This window comes from Salmo trutta, chromosome 33, assembly GCF_901001165.1.
Source record: "Salmo trutta chromosome 33, fSalTru1.1, whole genome shotgun sequence".
Taxonomy (NCBI): domain Eukaryota; kingdom Metazoa; phylum Chordata; class Actinopteri; order Salmoniformes; family Salmonidae; genus Salmo; species Salmo trutta.
Window position 1 is genome coordinate 23,428,507 of NC_042989.1, and position 18,554 is coordinate 23,447,060.

An 18,554-nucleotide genomic window follows, 5' to 3' on the forward strand; every position below is an offset into this window, starting at 1 on the left:
TGGTAGGGCCAGTCATGTATAGCCAACAGGGACATTTTGGTGACCTTATTTGACCTTTTCTGCTGCTTTTGAGACATGGTTTGATCCCTCTTTCGGGCACTACTTGTTGAGTAAATAAAACACTAAACAATCATAATACAGTAACTATTGGTCACTCTATATGTTCCGGGCCTCTTCTGATGGCATTGAGGAGTACACAACACGAGAAACTGGCTTTATCAATAAGTGCATCGAGGACGTCGTCCCCACAGTGCTCGTATGTACATACCCCAACCAGAAGCCATGAATTACAGGCAACATTCGCACTGAGCTAAAGGGTAGAGCTGCCGCTTTGAAGGAGCGGGACTCTAACCCAGTAGCTTATAAGAAATCCCGCTATGCTCTCCGATGAACCATCAAACAGGCAAAGCGTCAATACAGGACTAAGCTCAAATCGTACTACACCGGCTCCGCTCGTCGGATGTGGCAGGACTTGCAAACTATTACAGACTACAAAGGGAAGCACAGCCAAGAGCTGCCCAGTAACACGAGTCTACCAGACAAGCTTTCCAGTGACACGAACCTACCAGACGAGCTAAATAACTTCTGTGCTTGCTTCGAGGTAAGTAACACTGAAACATGCATGAGAGCATCAGCTGTTCCGAACAACTGTGTGACCACGCTCTCCGCAGCTGATGTGAGTAAGACCTTTAAACAGGTCCACATTCACAATGCCGCAGAGCCAGACGGATTACCAGAACGTGTACTCCGAACATGCGCTGACCAACTGGCAAGTGTCTTCACTGACATTTTCAACCTCTCCCTGTCTGAGTCTGTAATACCACCATGTTTCAAGCAGACCACCATAGTCCCTGTGCCCAAGAACACTTGGGCACAGGGAAACCCTAGACCCACTCCAATTTGCATACCGCCCCAACAGATCCACAAATGATGCAATCTCTATTGCACTCCACACTGCCCTTTCATACCTGGACAAAATGAACTATTGGTTAGAGCCTGTAAGTAAGCATTTCACTGTAAGGTCTACACCTGTTGTATTCAGCGCACGTGACAAATAAACTTTGATTTGATTTGACAATCCTCAAACAAAATGCAGCATACATAAAATAAACAATGTATTTACATTGGGTCTAATGTGTGAGAGGGAGGCATGTTTTTAAAAAGCACACAGAATTTCCTCAAACTGTACAAATTAAGCAAGTCTTTTACAATATCAATAACACATTGATTTGATAGATATTTAGAGTAATTGTGTAGATATTGAGAATGGATATGTAGGAGTAGATATCTCAAATCCTAAAATAAAATTGAGCAAACATAAAATAAACAAGTAATTACAACTAATTTACACTGGGGATAATGTGTGTGAGTGTGTGTGACAGAGAGAGAGTGTGTGCTGTGTTTTATTTTTCCTTGTCAGCCACCCATCTCTGCTTTCCCAGAGATGAGGCTGTCAGGCAGTGGTGGAGTGCATGGCAGATCTGAAAGAGAGATGCACAAAGTGAGAGTAAGTACACAGCTCAACAACATGTCTGTGTGCACATCTGTTGGTGTGAGTGAGCATATGCAATATAATTCTGAATTACCTGTATCCATCTGGGAATCCTCAAAAGTTTCTCCCTTCACGGCCAGTGTAGTAGGAACTGGTGCAGCCGGTAAATGAAAGACCACAGCGGAGGACTGCTGTGACTGCAGCTGAACTGCTGGGGGTGGCAGATCTAAAAGAGAGAGGCACAATTGTCTTAACTGACAATAATCATACAACTAAACAGACTGAATGAGTGTAAGGCCTAGATTCAATCAGATCAAGAGTTAACCGGCGATAGCCGACACCTGCATTGCTGATGTTTTGGCGGTGTCTGAGGTGTAAGTGTATTGATCTGTCAAATCGGTAAGCAGCAGCTCTTGATCATTGTCACGAAACTCCACCGTCCTACTCGTGTTACATGTTCAGAACGAGAAAGTATAGGTTATATAGAAATAATGACGCTCAAATTCAATATCATTCAACTAAATAATGAGGATTTCTATCAGCCTAATCGAGGTGTAGATTACATCTCAAATTCCAGTGTTCTAACTTGTAAACAGGGCTGCATGATATTTCTATTAATGCGACTCCGTGCAGGCAATGGCAATGTCCGCTTTAGGTATAATGCCAGGAGATGCTTGTGAATTTGACAGCTCTAACACAGTTCCACCTCAGACACCGCCAAAACAACCGCTATGTGGATGTCGGCTATAGCAGATATGATTGAATAGAGCCCCAAGTGAGGGAGAGTGTGCATGGGTGTATACATGCATGTGATGATTACCTGTATCACCTGCCGTGGCCGGTGTAGCAGGTGCCGGGGCAGACGACTTCAGCTGTGAGGACTGTGGTTGAGCTAATAGGGATGTCAGCTCTAAAAGAGAGAGTAACAATTTTCTTAAGTTAAAATAATTATACAACAGAACAGAATGAGTGATTGAGTGTGTATACGTGTGTGTGATAATTACCTGGACCACATCACACTGCTTCAGGTCTACAAGCCTCTGGAAGTTCCAGCGTGCCACTCCAGGCCTGGAACAGCTTGGTTGAAACATTGTTACCTGTCACCCACCGAGCCTGGTTGGCAGATCTGAAAGATAGGCACAATATTATTTTAATGACAAAGCCTTGACTACACACTAACCTAAACAGAACAGACTATGGGAGGCACACAGTAGTACATAGAGCCATGACTACATGGAACTCTATTCCACATCAAGTAACTCATGCAAGCAGTAAAAGTAGATAAAAAAACAGATAAAAATACACCTTAAGGAACAGCGGGGACTGTGAAGGGAAACAGGCATACACACGATAACATATGCACTGTACACACACGTACACATGGATTTTGTGTTGTAGATATGTGGTAGTAGAGTAGAGGCCTGAGGGCACACAATGTGTTGTGAAAGTATTGTAATGTCTGGTTTTAGACCCCATCATAGCACTGAGACTGCACTTGTGAAGGTGGTAAATTACCTTTTAATGGCGTCAGACAGAGGCTCTGCATCTGTCCTCGTGCTCCTAGATCTTAGTGCTGCTTTTGATACCATCGATCACCACATTCTTTTGGAGAGATTGTAAACCCAAATTGGTCTACACGGACAAGTTCTGGCCTGGTTTAGATCTTATCTGTCAGAAAGATATCAGTTTGTCTCTGTGAATGGTTTGTCCTCTGACAAATCAACTGTAAATGTTGGTGTTCCTCAAGGTTCCGTTTTAGGACCACTATTGATTTCACTATATATTTTACCTCTTGGGGATGTCATTCGAAAACACAATGTTAACTTTATTTATTTATTTATTTTTTATTTATTTTACCGTTATTTTACCAGGTAAATTTACAGCAACGACCTGGGGAATAGTTACAGGGGAGAGGAGGGGGATGAATGAGCCAATTGTAAGCTGGGGATGATTAGGTGACCATGATGGTGTGAGGGACAGCTTGGGAATTTAGCCAGGGCATCGGGGTTAACACCCCTACTCTTACGATAAGTGCCATGGGATCTTTAATGACCTCAGAGGGTCAGGACACCCGTTTAACGTCCCATCCGAAAGACAGCACCCTACACAGGGCATTGGGCTATTTTTTAGACCAGAGGAAAGAGTGCCTCCTACTGGCCCTCAAAAACACTAATTGCAGCAGCATCTGGTCTTCCGTCCAAAGACTGACCAGGACCAACCCTGCTTAGTTTCAGAAGCAAGCCAGCAGTGGGATGCAGGGTGGTATGCTGTACATTTCAATGAAACATGGTGAAGCCCCAAAATTGCACTTGCTGGAAGCCTGTGTTTCAGACATAAGGAACTGGATGGCTGCAAATGTTCTACTTTTAAACTCGGACAAAACAGAGATGCTTATTCTAGGTCCCAAGAAACAAAGAGATCTTCTGTTGAATCTGACAATTAATCTTGATGGTTGTACAGTCGTCTCAAATAAAACTGTGAAGGACCTCGGCGTTACTCTGGACCCTGATCTCTCTTTTGACGAACATATCAAGACAGTTTCAAGGACAGCTTTTTCTTTTTACATAACATTGCAAAAATCTGAAATTTTATGTCCAAAATGATGCAGAAAAATTAATCCATGCTTTTGTTACTTCTAGGTTAGACTACTGCAATGCTCTAATTTCCGGCTACCCGGATAAAGCACTAAATAAACTTCAGTTAGTGCTAAATACGGCTGCTAGAATCCTGACTAGAACCCAAAAATGTGATCATATTACTCCAGTGCTAGCCTCCCTACACTGGCTTCCTGTTAAGGCAAGGGCTGATTTCAAGGTGTTACTGCTAACCTACAAAGCATTACATGGGCTTGCTCCTACCTATCTTTCCAATTTGGTCCTGCCGTACATACCTACACGTATGCTATGGTCACAAGACGCAGGCCTCCTAATTGTCCCTAGAATTTCTAAGCAAACAGCTGGAGGCAGGGCTTTCTCCTATAGAGCTCCATTTTTATGGAATGGTCTGCCTACCCATGTGAGAGACCCAGACTCGGTCTCAACCTTTAAGTCTTTATTGAAGACTCATCTCTTCAGTAGGTCCTATAATTGAGTGTAGTCTGTCCCAGGACTGTGAAGGTGATTGACTCCGCTGTCCTGGCGTCGTGAGGGAGCTTGTTCCACCATAGGGGTGCCAGAGCAGCGAACAGTTTTGACTGGGCTGAGCGGGAACTGTGCTTCCTCAGAGGTAGGGGGGCCAGCAGGCCAGAGGTGGATGAACGCATTGCCCATCTTTGGGTGTAGGGACTGATCAGAGCCTGAAGGTACGGAGGTGCCGTTCCCCTCACAGCTCCGTAGGCAAGCACCATGGTCTTGTAGCAGATGCGAGCTTCAACTGGAAGCCAGTGGAGTGTGCGGAGGAGCGGGGTGACGTGAGAGAACTTGGGAAGGTTGAACACCAAACGGGCTGCGGCGTTCTGGATGAGTTGTAGGGGTTTAATGGCACAGGCAGGGAGCCCCGCCAACAGGGGGGGTAGATGAACCCCCCTTCACTGCTACTAAAGGGTAGATGTAACCCCCTCCACTGCTACTATAGGGAAAATGAAACTCCCCCGCCACTGCTACTAAAGGGTAGATGAACCCCCCTCCCCTTCACTACTACTTAAAGGTAGATGAACCCCCCTTCACTGCTACTAAAGGGTAGATGTACCCCCCTCCACTGCTACTATAGGGAAAATGAAACTCCCCCGCCACTACTACTAAAGGGTAGATGAACCCCCCCCTCCCCTCCACTGCTACTAAAGGGTAGATGAACCCCCCTCCCCTCCACTGCTACTAAACAGTAGATGAAACCCCCCTTCCCCTCCATTGTAACTAAAGGGTGTTTAAATCCCCTCCCCTCCACAGCTATTAAAAACAATAATTAGTGTCCACATTTATGAATGAAATTCAATTTGGGTTAGCTGTGTATCTCATCTGATTGAGAAGTGCTGATGATATACTGTATGTTTCTATTTTCTTTTGAAAATCTGCCACCAAACCACACAATTCTATCTAGTGAGAGTGCACACAACCGTTAGATTATTTTACCAAGTCAAAAATAACATAATTTTGTCAAGGGAGACCTGGAAAAGAAGACAAGAGCTCTCAAGTAAAAGGCATATCCATAGCAGTAGCTATGGTATGGATAAGGACAATAGCTGTGTTCGAATACTCATACTAACCGCAATATAGTATGGTTATTGGTCATAGTATGGATATAGTTAGTATACCAAAAGTTCCCAGATGTTGTACTAAATTTGCAAAAATATGAAGTATACATGCAGAAGACAGTATTTCCGTACTTTAGGGTCCATAATGCAATTCTTCAGGAGATGGGCGTGGCTTCACATTGTTTTCAGATTTGAAGAAAATGGAGGAAAATATGCAGCCGATGTACAACGAGAGCAGATACAAATGCATTGCTAATTATGAAAAATGTTAAGAAAATGTTGAACAATGTAATAAAGTAATGACTTTTCAAATAAGTTACCTTACACGTTATGTAGCCTGACAATTTGTTAGCTATGCTGTCCTTACGAACCACATAGCATGTCATTACAGCAGTAACGTTATGTACCAGTATGTTAGTTGGCTACTTATACATCAAACTTACCAGTATATTAACTATAGGCTAACCAATGTTAATTGATGTGATTATTCCCGTCACTCTTAGCTAAATGGTATAGTCGTTGTGCGTTCTCAATGGACATTCGGGTGCTTTCGTAAATTTTCTCTGGCTATATACTCCGATTTCAGAGCACTCTCCTCTGAGTGTACAAGAGCGCAGAATAATGAAATTACAAGCGCCAACACCCATTGAATATGGCATTTGTCAGTAAACGTCAGCAAATCAGTGCAAGACGCGTCACAACAGTCCCTGGTTCAAATCCAGGCTGTATCACATCCGGCCGTGATTGGGAGTCCCATTGGGTGGCGCACAATTGTCCCAGTGTCGTCCGGGGTAGGCCATCATTGTAAATAAGAGTTTGTTCATAACTGACTTGCCTAGTTAAATAAAGGTTAAATACATTAATATTTTTTTTTTAACGAGGCTGCAATGAAAACTAATGAGGCTGTAACTGTTTGAATGTTAAATGAAGAGACAGAGGCATTGATGCGAGTAACCAGTCTTATTCAGTATATTGCAATACATCCGGGTATCTCAAGCACACCGGTAAAACACTGGAGTTGCAGTCATTAACATTTACCAACAGATGGAATCACTGTGCCATCTTACACCCATAACAGTAACGACTGTGTTGGCATCAAAATCCGTAGTGTGAACTGACTTCCTATTTAGCGTTGATTGACATGGTAATCGACCAATAGTATTGGAGAAAAGTTGAAAAAACGGACCCCTCTGACGCTGTACATTAAAGTGTGATGTGTCACGGCGCAACTCATTCTGTACCTTACAGCCTCTTTCCGTCAGGAGGAGCGCCTCTCTCACAGATAAAAAACAAGAAATGATCAATGGTGAGTGTGAAGTTAATTACTCGTCATTAGTTAATTCAATCAATTGTTCATTTTTCGCACCATCATGACTGAAAAACCGTGACAGCCGCAATTAACTTGTGAAGTAATTTTGCGCCACCTTAACACTTCAAATTCGACACAAACCTTTAAATAGGTATGTAATGAGAGATTAACTCTTTATATAGTGTTTTATTTATATTTTAGAGGTTATAAGATGGATAAATCGGGTGAAAAAGGCTGTTTCCCCACATGACGTATCTCTCACTTTGACGCAGTAACTTTCCGCGTCCCCACCCGCCATGTTAAAAAAAAGACCTGGCGGAGCTCCATTGCTATCTTCAATCATGCAGAGACGGGCAGCAGGTCTCGTCATTGATTTTGCTGGAAAGGGGAGAAATTGTGCTTTATAATGGTATTCATATTACAGTTAATCTGGAAGTATTACATTTTGGGGGCGCTAAAATATGGTCAAGTGTACGGAACATATCGAACTTCTGTACATCGCTGTTTAGTTAATGTTCGCTTAGCTAGCTCCAAAGAAACAACCAATGACAACAGTTGGCTGGACACACTTTTTTTCTTCTGATAACTAGTTCATTGCCTCTGCCGTGGAGCCCGGTTTCATAATATGACCATATTTCCCAGCAGCTTGCCGTAGTTTTTGAAGTAATCGCGAAAAAACAGACCTTATCTTAGGGAATTTTCCACCTTGCCAGCTCCTATTAGTTCTGTAGATCTTTTGCACAACGTAGCAACGCCCACTTCCGCTCAACTTCCTACCCAAAACATAGCGTCCTGTCAGCCTGATTGTAGTCATACTAGCCTTGAAGTCACTCGTTTTATCATTCTCAGTATATTAATCATATTCCTATAGCTTTTTTAAAATAATTATTGTTAAATTCTGTTTATCCGTTCAGTTAGTGATTTTTGCAATTCGATTGTACCAACCATGGCAGTGTTTTACTCAAGGCACTTGCAAGAGCTGCCAAAGATAAGTGACGGATGTACATCGTCTGGACAAGACAAGTAGCAAAGCACTGACCTCCAAGTTGAAAAAAGGACTCAAACTTTGTCTCCAGTTACCTTTCCAACTATGAAGGTAAGTTGCCTATCAGACCAGACAAGGTTGTTTATTCAAAGCTGTGACGTAGTTTAAGACATGCCTTTTACAGTAGCTAGCTAACATTATGATTGCTCATATTTTTTTCTATTCCAAACCGTTTTGAACAGGGACAAAGTGACAGGAGAGGTCAGCATAAGGGCTTGCTACCACAGGTCCATGAGGAAAAATGAGAAACCACACAGTTTGAGTGAGGGGTGAAAAGTCAGCTGTTTCTGACACACTACATGCTGGTTACACAGTCAGAGATGAAGCCTCGTCTTAGACTAAGAAGTACCTGTCAATGGAGATATGCATAAAGAGGCATTGCTTAGTCTAGAACTAGGCTTAACCCATGTCTATGAAAATGTTCTTAGTGTAGTAATTGTTCAGTTGTCTTCCTTGCTGTTTATGTAAGCTGTTATGTTTGGATGCATTAGATTACATTTAAACAAGGGCATATACCCCTAATAGAGAAGTTTAAACCTGTATTGCTGTAATGAATTTAGTGGCTGCATGTTGCCCCAGTCACTTCTGTTTGCTGGTCGTGACACATGTTGAGTGATTTTTATAGTCTAATAAATAATTACAATTATATCCCCACGTAGGTTGTACTGAAGCCCTCTGAGCCAGTAACAATGACACAACATCACTGTTAATGTGTTGCTGGCACTGCATTACGCAACCACACAGTTGCATTACCATTCCAATCTGCTCACTATTCCCAGATGGGAACACTAGTTGTCCCACCTGTGCACAGCTGCACAGAGGCCGAGCAGCAGTGGCATAAACCAAGGACTATGCTATGTTTTAATAGCTATACCACATATCAACATCATATGGTTATAATCACATCATAATGCTAATAAATGATTTAATCAAAACTTAAATCGTCTCATGATTAGATTTAGAAAAGTGCCTTTGTACTGTCTTTTTACAGGATCTGCAACCTGGGCCCATAGGCAAAATTACCATCACCAAGCCCACCAAAAGCACATGGCAGAAGGAGGGATTAGGTGAGTATTCCCTAATAGTCAATATAGTAGGTAGTAGCTAGTCATGTCCTATTACACTTTGACAGTATAAAATGATTTAATTTCAGGTGGTTTCAAGTACATTGTTTAGATTGGCTAACCACAGTGGCTGCTTTGCAGAAGTACACTCTACAGCACCCTTCTTGGAATGCTCCCTGACTTCTCAGTTCTCCAGATAGAAGAGACATACAAGAACATTGACCCTCTATCCAAGCCATTGATCTGCAGCATGGGGATGTCTGCTGAAAAGCTTTTAGCCGACTCCCACTTTGGAAAGGTACAGGTGGGGAGCCTCCTGTCTTACCAGCAGCCTCCAATCCCAACGTGACACATAGTTCACCATAAGGAAACACCACCATTCCCCTCACTGCCCCTGGTTGGCTACAGACTGGAGAGCAACTTTCAAGGCTGCACATTTGTGTTCAGTGAAGAAGACCAGCTTCACATAGACTATTCAGGTGAGAGAATACATAGAGACCCAGTGGTGTTCTCACTAATTAGAGAGAAGGGTGACTGCTACTACTTGTGTACATGCAAAAGTTCTTAGGCAGGAAAGACTAAAAAACAAGGGACAGGCTTCTTTATCTTTCAATGAATGAAAGAGAAACAAACCAACATCTGTCTGTGCAATTAATTAATACTTCTAAATAATTAAGTTAAATGTTTCTGTTCTCTTGTCACTGTAAATAAAAACTCTTTATAACATTTTGTTTGGAGTATAACAGAGGTGTTTATTACCAATAAATGGACTACAGGGTGTTAGACAAAGTGGACGGTCAAAGCAAAAAAAGGAAAGATGCATTGCCGTAGTAGCTCATTGCTCCTTGGCCCAGCCTTCACAAGAGCCCCACACTGTGAGAAGTCAAGCCACAGCCCAGATGCAGTTGACGCTTCCCATCAGTGACATGAGGATCTCTTGGACATGGTAGTTATTCCACTGGAATAGCAAAGGTACTGCTCCCTTCTGCAGATGTCAAAGCCCACTAGAAGGTATCATGAAATCTTCATTTCCTAACTTTCAATAAAGATGCCGCACCAACTAATGTTAACGTCGTTAGCACCAACGTTAGCTAGGTACTGGTAGCTAACGTTTGCTAGCTAAAGAGACAAAAAGACAACACAATCAAATTACAAAAATCACTAACTGAACGGATACACAGAATTTAACGAGTGATTTAAAAACGCTATAGAAATCATTATATTAATATACCGAGGTAATGATAAAACGAGTGACTTCGAGGTTAGTATGGCTACAATCAGGCTGACAATGCGATCTGGACAGGAAGCTATGTATCGGGTAGGAAGTTGAGCGGAGTGGGCTTTGATTCGTTGTGCAAAATGTCAAATGAGCATAGTGGCACCAACTCGCCTTCCAAACTTTTATTTTATTTATTTTATTGCAGAAAAAACAGTATACATACAAGAAGTATACAAACAGACAATGATAACGTAAGCTAGGGGGTACAACAAATTACAGATTATACAAAGACCTTAAAAGATGCACACATTGATTGTTTTAACTGCTTTCTTATTAGAAGATTGTAGAATGGTCTTAATGTACTGCTCGAATTCCTTATAGAAAACACGGAAGTTTAAAAAAAAAAAAAATATTACTGAATTTACGTTTATGAATATGCCATTTTTCTATTAGCACAATTAGATTTGAGGTAAAATTGTTTTTCTTTATCCTTTTTATAGTTATGGAAACCGAGCAGCACATTCTCCCATAAACAAAAGTCATCGAATATTAACAAGTATAAAACGATGAATATCCTTCCATAATTTATTTACATGTAGACAATGCCAAAATAAATGCAAAACTGTTTCTGAATGCCCAACACAAAAAGTACAGTTAATGTTTTTTAGTTTCTTCAAATCAAATTTTATTTGTCACATGCGCCAAATACAACAGGTGTAGACCTTGCAGTGAAATGCTTACTTACAAGCCCTTAACCAACAATGTAGTTAAGAAAATAAAAGAGAACAACAAATCATTAGAGCAGCAGTAAATAACAATAGCGTGGCAATTGAGGCATAGATAATAAGAGTAGCAGCAGCTTTCCAGATTGGGGGGAGGGGCATTTGATGAGCAGTTCAGGAGTCTTATGGCTTGCGGGTAGAAGCTATTTAGGAGCCTCTTGGACCTAGACTTGGCGCTCCTGTACCACTTGCCATGTGGTAGCAGAGAGAACAGTCTATGACTAGGGTGGTTGGAGTTTTTGACAATTTTTAGAGCCTTTCTCTGACACTGCCTGGTATAGGAGGTCCTGGATGGCAGGAAGCTTGGCCCCTGTGATGTACTGGGCCGTACGCACCACCCTCTGTAGTGCCTTGCGGTCGGAGGCCGAGCAGTTAGTTGCCATACCAGGCAGTGATGCAACCTGTCAGGATGCTCTAGTCTAGATGGTACAGCTGTATAACTTTTTGAGGATCTGAGGACCCATGCCAAATCTTTTCAGTCTCCTGAGGGGGAATAGGTTTTGTTGTTCCCTCTTCACCACTGTCTTGGTGTGCTTGGACCATGTTAGTTTGTTGGTGATGTGGACGCCAAGGAACTTGAAGCTCTCAACCTGCTCCACTACAGCCGATGAGAATGGGGCGTGCTCGGTCCTCCTTTCCCTGTAGTCCACAATCATCTCCTTTGTCTTAATCACATTGAGGGAGCGGTTGTTGTCCTTGCACCACACGGTCAGGTCTCTGACCTCCTCCCTATAGGCTGTCTCATCGTTGTCAGTGATCAGACCTACCACTGTTGTCATCAGCAAACGTAATGATGGTGTTGGAGTCGTGCCTGGCTGTGCCGTCGTGAGTGAACATGGAATACAGGAGGGGCCCCTGTGTTGAGGATCAGCGTGGCGGATGTGTTGTTACCTACCCTTTCCACCTTGGGGGCACCCCGTCAGGAAGTCCAGGAACCAGTTGCAGAGGGTGGTGTTTGGTCCCAGGATCCTTAGCTTAGTGATGAGCTTCGTGGGCACTATGGTGTTGAACGCTGAGCTGTAGTCAATGAATAGCATTCTCACATAGGTGTTCCTTTTGTCCAGGTGGGAAAGGGCAGTGTGGAGTGCAATAGAGATTGCATCATCTGTGGCTCTGTTGGGGCGGTATGCAAATTGGGGTGGGTCTAGCGTTTCTGGGATAATGGTGTTGTGAGCCGTGAACAGCCTTTCAAAGCATTTCATGGCTACAGACGTGTGTGCTACGGGTCGGTAGTCATTTAGGCAGGTTACCTTAGTCCCTGTCCCCAAGAACACTATGGTGGTCTGCTTGAAACATGTTGGTATTGCAGACTCGGGCAGGGAGAGGTTGAACATGTCAGTGAAGACACTTGCCAGTTGGTCAGCGCATGTTCGGAGTACACGTCCTGGTAATCCATCTGGCTCTGCGGCCTTGTGAATGTTGACCTGTTTAAAGGTCTTACTCACATCGGCTGCGGAGAGCGTGATCAAACAGTTGTCCGGAAAAACTAATGCTCTCATGCTTGTTTCAGTGTTACTTGCCTCGAAGCGAGCATAGAAGTAGTAGAAGTAGTTTAGCTCGTCTGGTAGGCGTGTCACTGGGCAGCTCTCGGCTGTGCTTCCCTTTGTAGTCTAATACACTGCTCAAAAAAATAAAGGGAACACTTAAACAACACAATGTAACTCCAAGTCAATCACACTTCTGTGAAATCAAACTGTCCACTTAGGAAGCAACACTGATTGACAATAAATTGCACATGCTGTTGTGCAAATGGAATAGACAACAGGTGGAAATTATAGGCAATTAGCAAGACACCCCCAATAAAGGAGTGGTTCTGCAGGTGGTAACCACAGACCACTTCTCAGTTCCTATGCTTCCTGGCTGATGTTTTGGTCACTTTTGAATGCTGGCGGTGCTTTCACTCTAGTGGTAGCATGAGACGGAGTCGACAACCCACACAAGTGGCTCAGGTAGTGCAGCTCATCCAGGATGGCACATCAATGCGAGCTGTGGCAAGAAGGTTTGCTGTGTCTGTCAGCGTAGTGTCCAGAACATGGAGGCGCTACCAGGAGACAGGCCAGTACATCAGGAGACGTGGAGGAGGCCGTAGGAGGGCAACAACCCAGCAGCAGGACCGCTACCTCCGCCTTTGTGCAAGGAGGAGCAGGAGGAGCACTGCCAGAGCCCTGCAAAATGACCTCCAGCAGGCCACAAATGTGCATGTGTCTGCTCAAACGGTCAGAAACAGACTCCATGAGGGTGGTATGAGGGCCCGACGTCCACAGGTAGGGGTTGTGCTTACAGCCCAACACCGTGCAGGACGTTTGGCATTTGCCAGAGAACACCAAGATTGGCAAATTCGCCACTGGCGCCCTGTGCTCTTCACAGATGAAAGCAGGTTCACATTGAGCACATGTGACAGTCTGGAGACGCCGTGGAGAACGTTCTGCTGCCTGCAACATCCTCCAGCATGACCGGTTTGGCGGTGGGTCAGTCATGGTGTGGGGTGGCATTTCTTTGGGGGGCCGCACAGCCCTCCATGTGCTCGCCAGAGGTAGCCTGACTGCCATTAGGTACCGAGATGAGATCCTCAGACCCCTTGTGAGACCATATGCTGGTGCGGTTGGCCCTGGGTTCCTCCTAATGCAAGACAATGCTAGACCTCATGTGGCTGGAGTGTGTCAGCAGTTCCTGCAAGAGGAAGGCATTGATGCTATGGACTGGCCCGCCCGTTCCCCAGACCTGAATCCAATTGAGCACATCTGGGACATCATGTCTCGCTCCATCCACCAACGCCACGTTACACCATAGACTGTCCAGGAGTTGGTGGATGCTTTAGTTCAGGTCTGGGAGGAGATCCCTCAGGAGACCATCCGCCACCTCATCAGGAGCATGCCCAGGCATTGTAGGGAGGTCATACAGGCACGTGGAGGCCACACACACTACTGAGCCTCATTTTGACTTGTTTTAAGGACATTACATCAAAGTTGGATCAGCCTGTAGTGTGGTTTTCCACTTTAAATTTGAGTGTGACTCCAAATCCAGACCTCCATGGGTTGATAAATTGGATTTCCATTGATTATTTTTGTGTGATTTTGTTGTCAGCACATTCAACTATGTAAAGAAAAAAGTATTTAAGATTATTTCATTCATTCAGATCTAGGATGTGTTATTTTAGTGTTCCCTTTATTTTTTTGAGCAGTGTAGTTTGCCAGCCCTGCCACTTCCCGACGAGCATCGGAGCCGGTGTAGTACAATTTGTTCTTAGTCCTGTATTGGCGCTTTGCCTGTTTGAGGGAATAGCGGGATATTTTATAAGCTTCCGGATTAGAGTCCCGCTCCTTGAAAGCGGCAGCTCTACCCTCTTGAACTAACAAATACCATCAATGGATATGTTACAATTTACATTAACGAACACCTTATGAAACAGCTATGAAAACCAATCTAGCAATATTTTAGACATAAATACATAACCATTGATTTTCCTTTGGTACATGTGTGTCAATTTACTTTGATATATTTTGTACACTCACATGGCAATCAGACTGAAATACAGAATTCTGGTGTGCGGAATAGAGATGAGTATTGTGTGGATGGGAGGTTCTGCCTGTCACTTGTTTTTCAACAGGTAGTGGACTCGAAGAGGGAAACTGTCCATGTGCTGCTGTCCCCTTTATTCTGAGTGTTTGCAGTGTTAGTGTTTTTAGCTAATCTGTGTAGCTCACATTATGTGCTCAGTATGATAGTTTTCTTGCTCTTTCTTAGCAGATAATGACAACTTGACAATAACAGTAGCTGATGTAATGAAAAGTTGGAGGGTGGTTGGTAATGGATGACATTATTGGGGCGGCAGGCATCCTAGTGGTTAGAGCGTTAGGTTGCTAGATCGAATCCCTGAGCTGACAAGGTAAAAGTCTGTCCTTCTGCCCCTGAACAAGGCAGTTCCTAGGCCTTCATTGAAAATATGAATTTGTTCTTATCTGACTTGCCCAGTTAAATAAAGGTGAAATAAATTAATTAGGTGGATCCATGTCTGGGTGTTAGGTAGAACCCCTAGGTCCTGGAGAACAGGAACAGGGTAGGAGACAGACGTAAACAAGCAAACATACAGGTTAAATGATTATCAGGTATGTAAAAATACAGTTATTGAATGATTTTAATTAAAATGTTAGTTTAGACATGCAATAATGTTAATGGCAGACAGGCATCCTTTATTTTTTGCTAATTTTTGATATCAGTAGGGTTGGCAAGGGATGGTCCCTGGAAAAGCGAGAGATGAGTTCTGAGAGAAACTCCAGGATGGTGTCATGACCACTGGAGTCATACACCTTAACAGTGCCTACCTGGAAGTGGCGGTTACTTAACGTGACCCAGTGGTTAGCCTTGAGATGAACTATTTGGAGAAACCCCTGGGCCAGCGTTGGTACTGTTGACAGCATGGCGATGCCGCCAACCACGAGGCAGCAAATACAGTTGAAGTCGGAAGTTTACATACACCTTAGCCAAATACATTTAAACTCAGTTTTTCATAATTCCTGACATTTAATCCTAGTAAAAATTCCCTGTCTTAGGTCAGTTAGGATCACCACTTTATTTTAAGAATGTGAAATGTCAGAATAATAGTGTAGAGTGATTTATTTCAGCTTTTATTTCTTTCATCACATTCCCAGTGGGTCAGAAGTTGACATACACTCAATTAGTATTTGGTAGCATTGCCTTTAAATTGTTTAACTTGGGTCAAACGTTTCAGTTAGCCTTCCACAAGCTTCCCACAATAAGTTGGGCCCATTCCTCCTGACAGAGCTGGTGTAACTTGAGTCAGGTTTGTAGGTCTCCTTGCTTGCACCAGCTTTTTCAGTTCTGCCCACACATTTTCTATAGGATTGAGGTCAGGGCTTTGTGATGGTCACTCCAATACCTTGACTTTGTTGTCCTTAAGCCATTTTGCCACAGCTTTGGAAGTATGCTTGGGGTCATTGTCCTTTTGGAAGACCCATTTGTGACCAAGCTTTAACTTCCTGACTGATGTCTTGAGATGTTGCTTTAATATATCCACATAACGTTCCATCCTCGTGATGCCATCTGTTTTGTGAAGTGCACCACTCCCTCCTGCAGCAAAGCACCCCACAACATGATGCTGCCACCCCCGTGCTTCGCAGCTGGGATGGTGTTCTTCAGCTTGCAAGCCTCCCCATTTTTCCTCCAAACATAACAATGGTCATTATGGCCAAACAGTTATTTTTTTGTTTCATCAGACCAGAGGACATTTCTCCAAAAAGTACGATCTTTGTCCTCATGTGCAGTTGCAAACCGTAGTCTGACTTTTTTACGGCGGTTTTGGAGCAGTGGCTTCTTACTTGCTGAGCAGCCTTTCAGGTTATGTCGATATAGGACTTGTTTTACTGTGGATATAGATACTTTTGTACCTGTTTCCTCCAGCATTTTCACAAGGTCCTTTGCTGTTGTTCTGGGATTGATTTGCACTTTTCGCACCAAAGTACGTTCATCTCTAGGAGACAGAACGCGTCTCCTTCCTGAGCGGTATGATGGCTGCGTGGTCCCACCTCCAATTGACTCAAATGATGTCAATTCGCCTATCAGAAGCTTCTAAAGCCATGACATTTTCTTGAATTTTCCAAGCTGTTTAAAGGCACAGTCAACTTAGTTTATGTAAACTTCTGACCCACTGGAATTGTGATACAGTGAAATAATCTGTCTGTAAACAATTGTTGTAAAAATGACTTGTCATGCACAAAGTAGATGTCCTAATCGACTTGCCAAAACTATAGTTTGTTAACAAGAAATTTGTGGAGTGGTTGAAAAATGAGTTTTTAATGACTCCAATCTAAGTGTATGTAAACTTCTGACTTCAACTGTAGTTATCATCTGAGATTTTTCTATTCACCTTAACGGATGTTGACTCCAGCTAGGAGTGAAAGAGCACCAAGCTTTCCCAGGTCTCGCCTTCCTTTCGTCCTTCTTCCAGTCCAAGTCATTCACCCAGATGTCGAAGCACTTGGTCCCCTTGATTCTTCTCAGGTGGCTCTCCTTCTCATGCGCCCTGTCCATGTTCAGTCTCACCTTGATTTATAATAGAAATAAATGGAATTATATTTCATATATAAGCAATGTATTTGTAATATCTCTTGGAAGGCCAGAAAATAAATTAACAGCGGACATTCATTTTTACCTGGTCAGAAACCTCCACATCCTTCTCAGTCCGTGCCTGAAGGTGATCTTTGAAGGCGTTCTGATCTGGTTCGACAACTTCCACCACATCAGGTGGAGTATCAGTGACCTCAAAGTCCGTTATACAAAAACAGCAAAAGAAAAACACTTAAGTCAATCAAAGTGTATACTACAGTATATGCAATGTTATTATATACAATTGCATTGTTTACGTCAGTTAACTGCTGCGGCTCCCCTCCATATAGCAGGCGATAGAGTGAATTAGCTATTTCAAATCAAACTTGCGCTGAATACAACAAGTGTAGACCTTACTGTGAAATGCTTACTTACAAGCCCTTAAGCAACAGCGCAGTTCAAGAAGAGTTTAAGAAAATATTTACCAAAGTAACACTGACATAACAATAATGAGGCTATATACAGGGGGTACCAGTACAGAGTCAGTGTGTGGGGGGTACAGGTTAGTTGAGGTAATTTGTACATGTAGCTAGGGGTGAAGTGACTATGCATAGATAATAAACAGCGAGTAGCAGCATTGTAAAAAACAAATGGGGGGGTCGATGCAGCACCGTATCTAGTCTCCTAATAATTGCATAACAGTGCAAGTTAGACATGTCATCTTTTGTTTGCATGTTTTTTTACTGAACCTTTTTAACTAGGCAAGTCGGTTAAGAACAAATTCTTATTTACAATGACGGCCAAACCCTAACAATTTTTTTTGTTTGTTGGTCCTGTCAATGTTGAGTGATCACACATGCCTCAGCCCACACAGGTTACTTTCCTGCTTGCAAATGTGTGCTGAAAGTTGGGATGTTTCATAGTATTTCTGATTCTTAACTCACCACCACCAATGAATTTAATTTATCACAGATATCCACGGAACCACGACTGCAATATAGGCCTACACTCCGATTAAAAAGGTGCTATCTAAGAACTAACAGGATTCTTCCGCTGTCCCCATAGGAGAACCCTTTTTGGTTCCAGGTAGAACCCCTTCTGTGTCTAGGTAGAACCCTTTTGGGCTCCATTCCACAGAGGGTTCTACATTGAACCAAGAAGACTTCTACCTAGAACCAAAACGTTTTCACCTTTGGTGACAGCCAAAGAACCCTGTTGGAACCCCTTTCTCAGAGTGTACTCAACAAGTTTAGCCTGTTAAGTTTACACCATTTGATTCTGTACTCAAACATCTGCCTGGTATTCAAGATAACATGCAACATAGCAGCACCACCACCTTTGAAGGTTTTCGTCAACCTCTTAAATCAGTGTTCCAAGAACCTCCACCAGGG

The 18,554-nt window shown here is 43.1% G+C and overlaps 1 protein-coding gene and 2 long non-coding RNA genes across 5 annotated transcripts in view; 1 reads left to right on the forward strand and 2 right to left on the reverse strand.

The window, feature by feature from the left end:
- Window positions 1-1,017: 1,017 nt before the first annotated feature.
- On the reverse strand, window positions 1,018-2,591 carry LOC115172135 (uncharacterized). Its single transcript, XR_003871393.1, has 4 exons — window positions 2,497-2,591; window positions 2,313-2,402; window positions 1,587-1,718; window positions 1,018-1,481 (listed from the first exon to the last, which is right to left on the reverse strand). It is a non-coding gene; the product is annotated as an uncharacterized LOC115172135 (long non-coding RNA).
- A 4,259-nt stretch (window positions 2,592-6,850) lies between these two features.
- Window positions 6,851-18,554, forward strand: part of LOC115172696 (interferon alpha-inducible protein 27-like protein 2A) — a 31,025-nt gene continuing 19,321 nt past the window's right edge. Inside the window, exons 1-4 of one of the 3 annotated variants that reach the window (XR_003871469.1) lie at window positions 6,851-6,987; window positions 7,957-8,086; window positions 9,027-9,102; window positions 9,241-9,578. The gene's annotated coding sequence lies outside the window, so the exon portion shown is untranslated. The remainder of the gene's footprint in view (window positions 6,988-7,956; window positions 8,087-9,026; window positions 9,103-9,240; window positions 9,579-18,554) is intronic. The other 2 variants (XM_029730388.1, XM_029730391.1) reach the window with 2 other exon arrangements.
- Window positions 7,157-7,810, reverse strand: LOC115172698 (uncharacterized). The gene is made up of 2 exons (XR_003871470.1): window positions 7,674-7,810; window positions 7,157-7,368 (listed from the first exon to the last, which is right to left on the reverse strand). It is a non-coding gene; the product is annotated as an uncharacterized LOC115172698 (long non-coding RNA).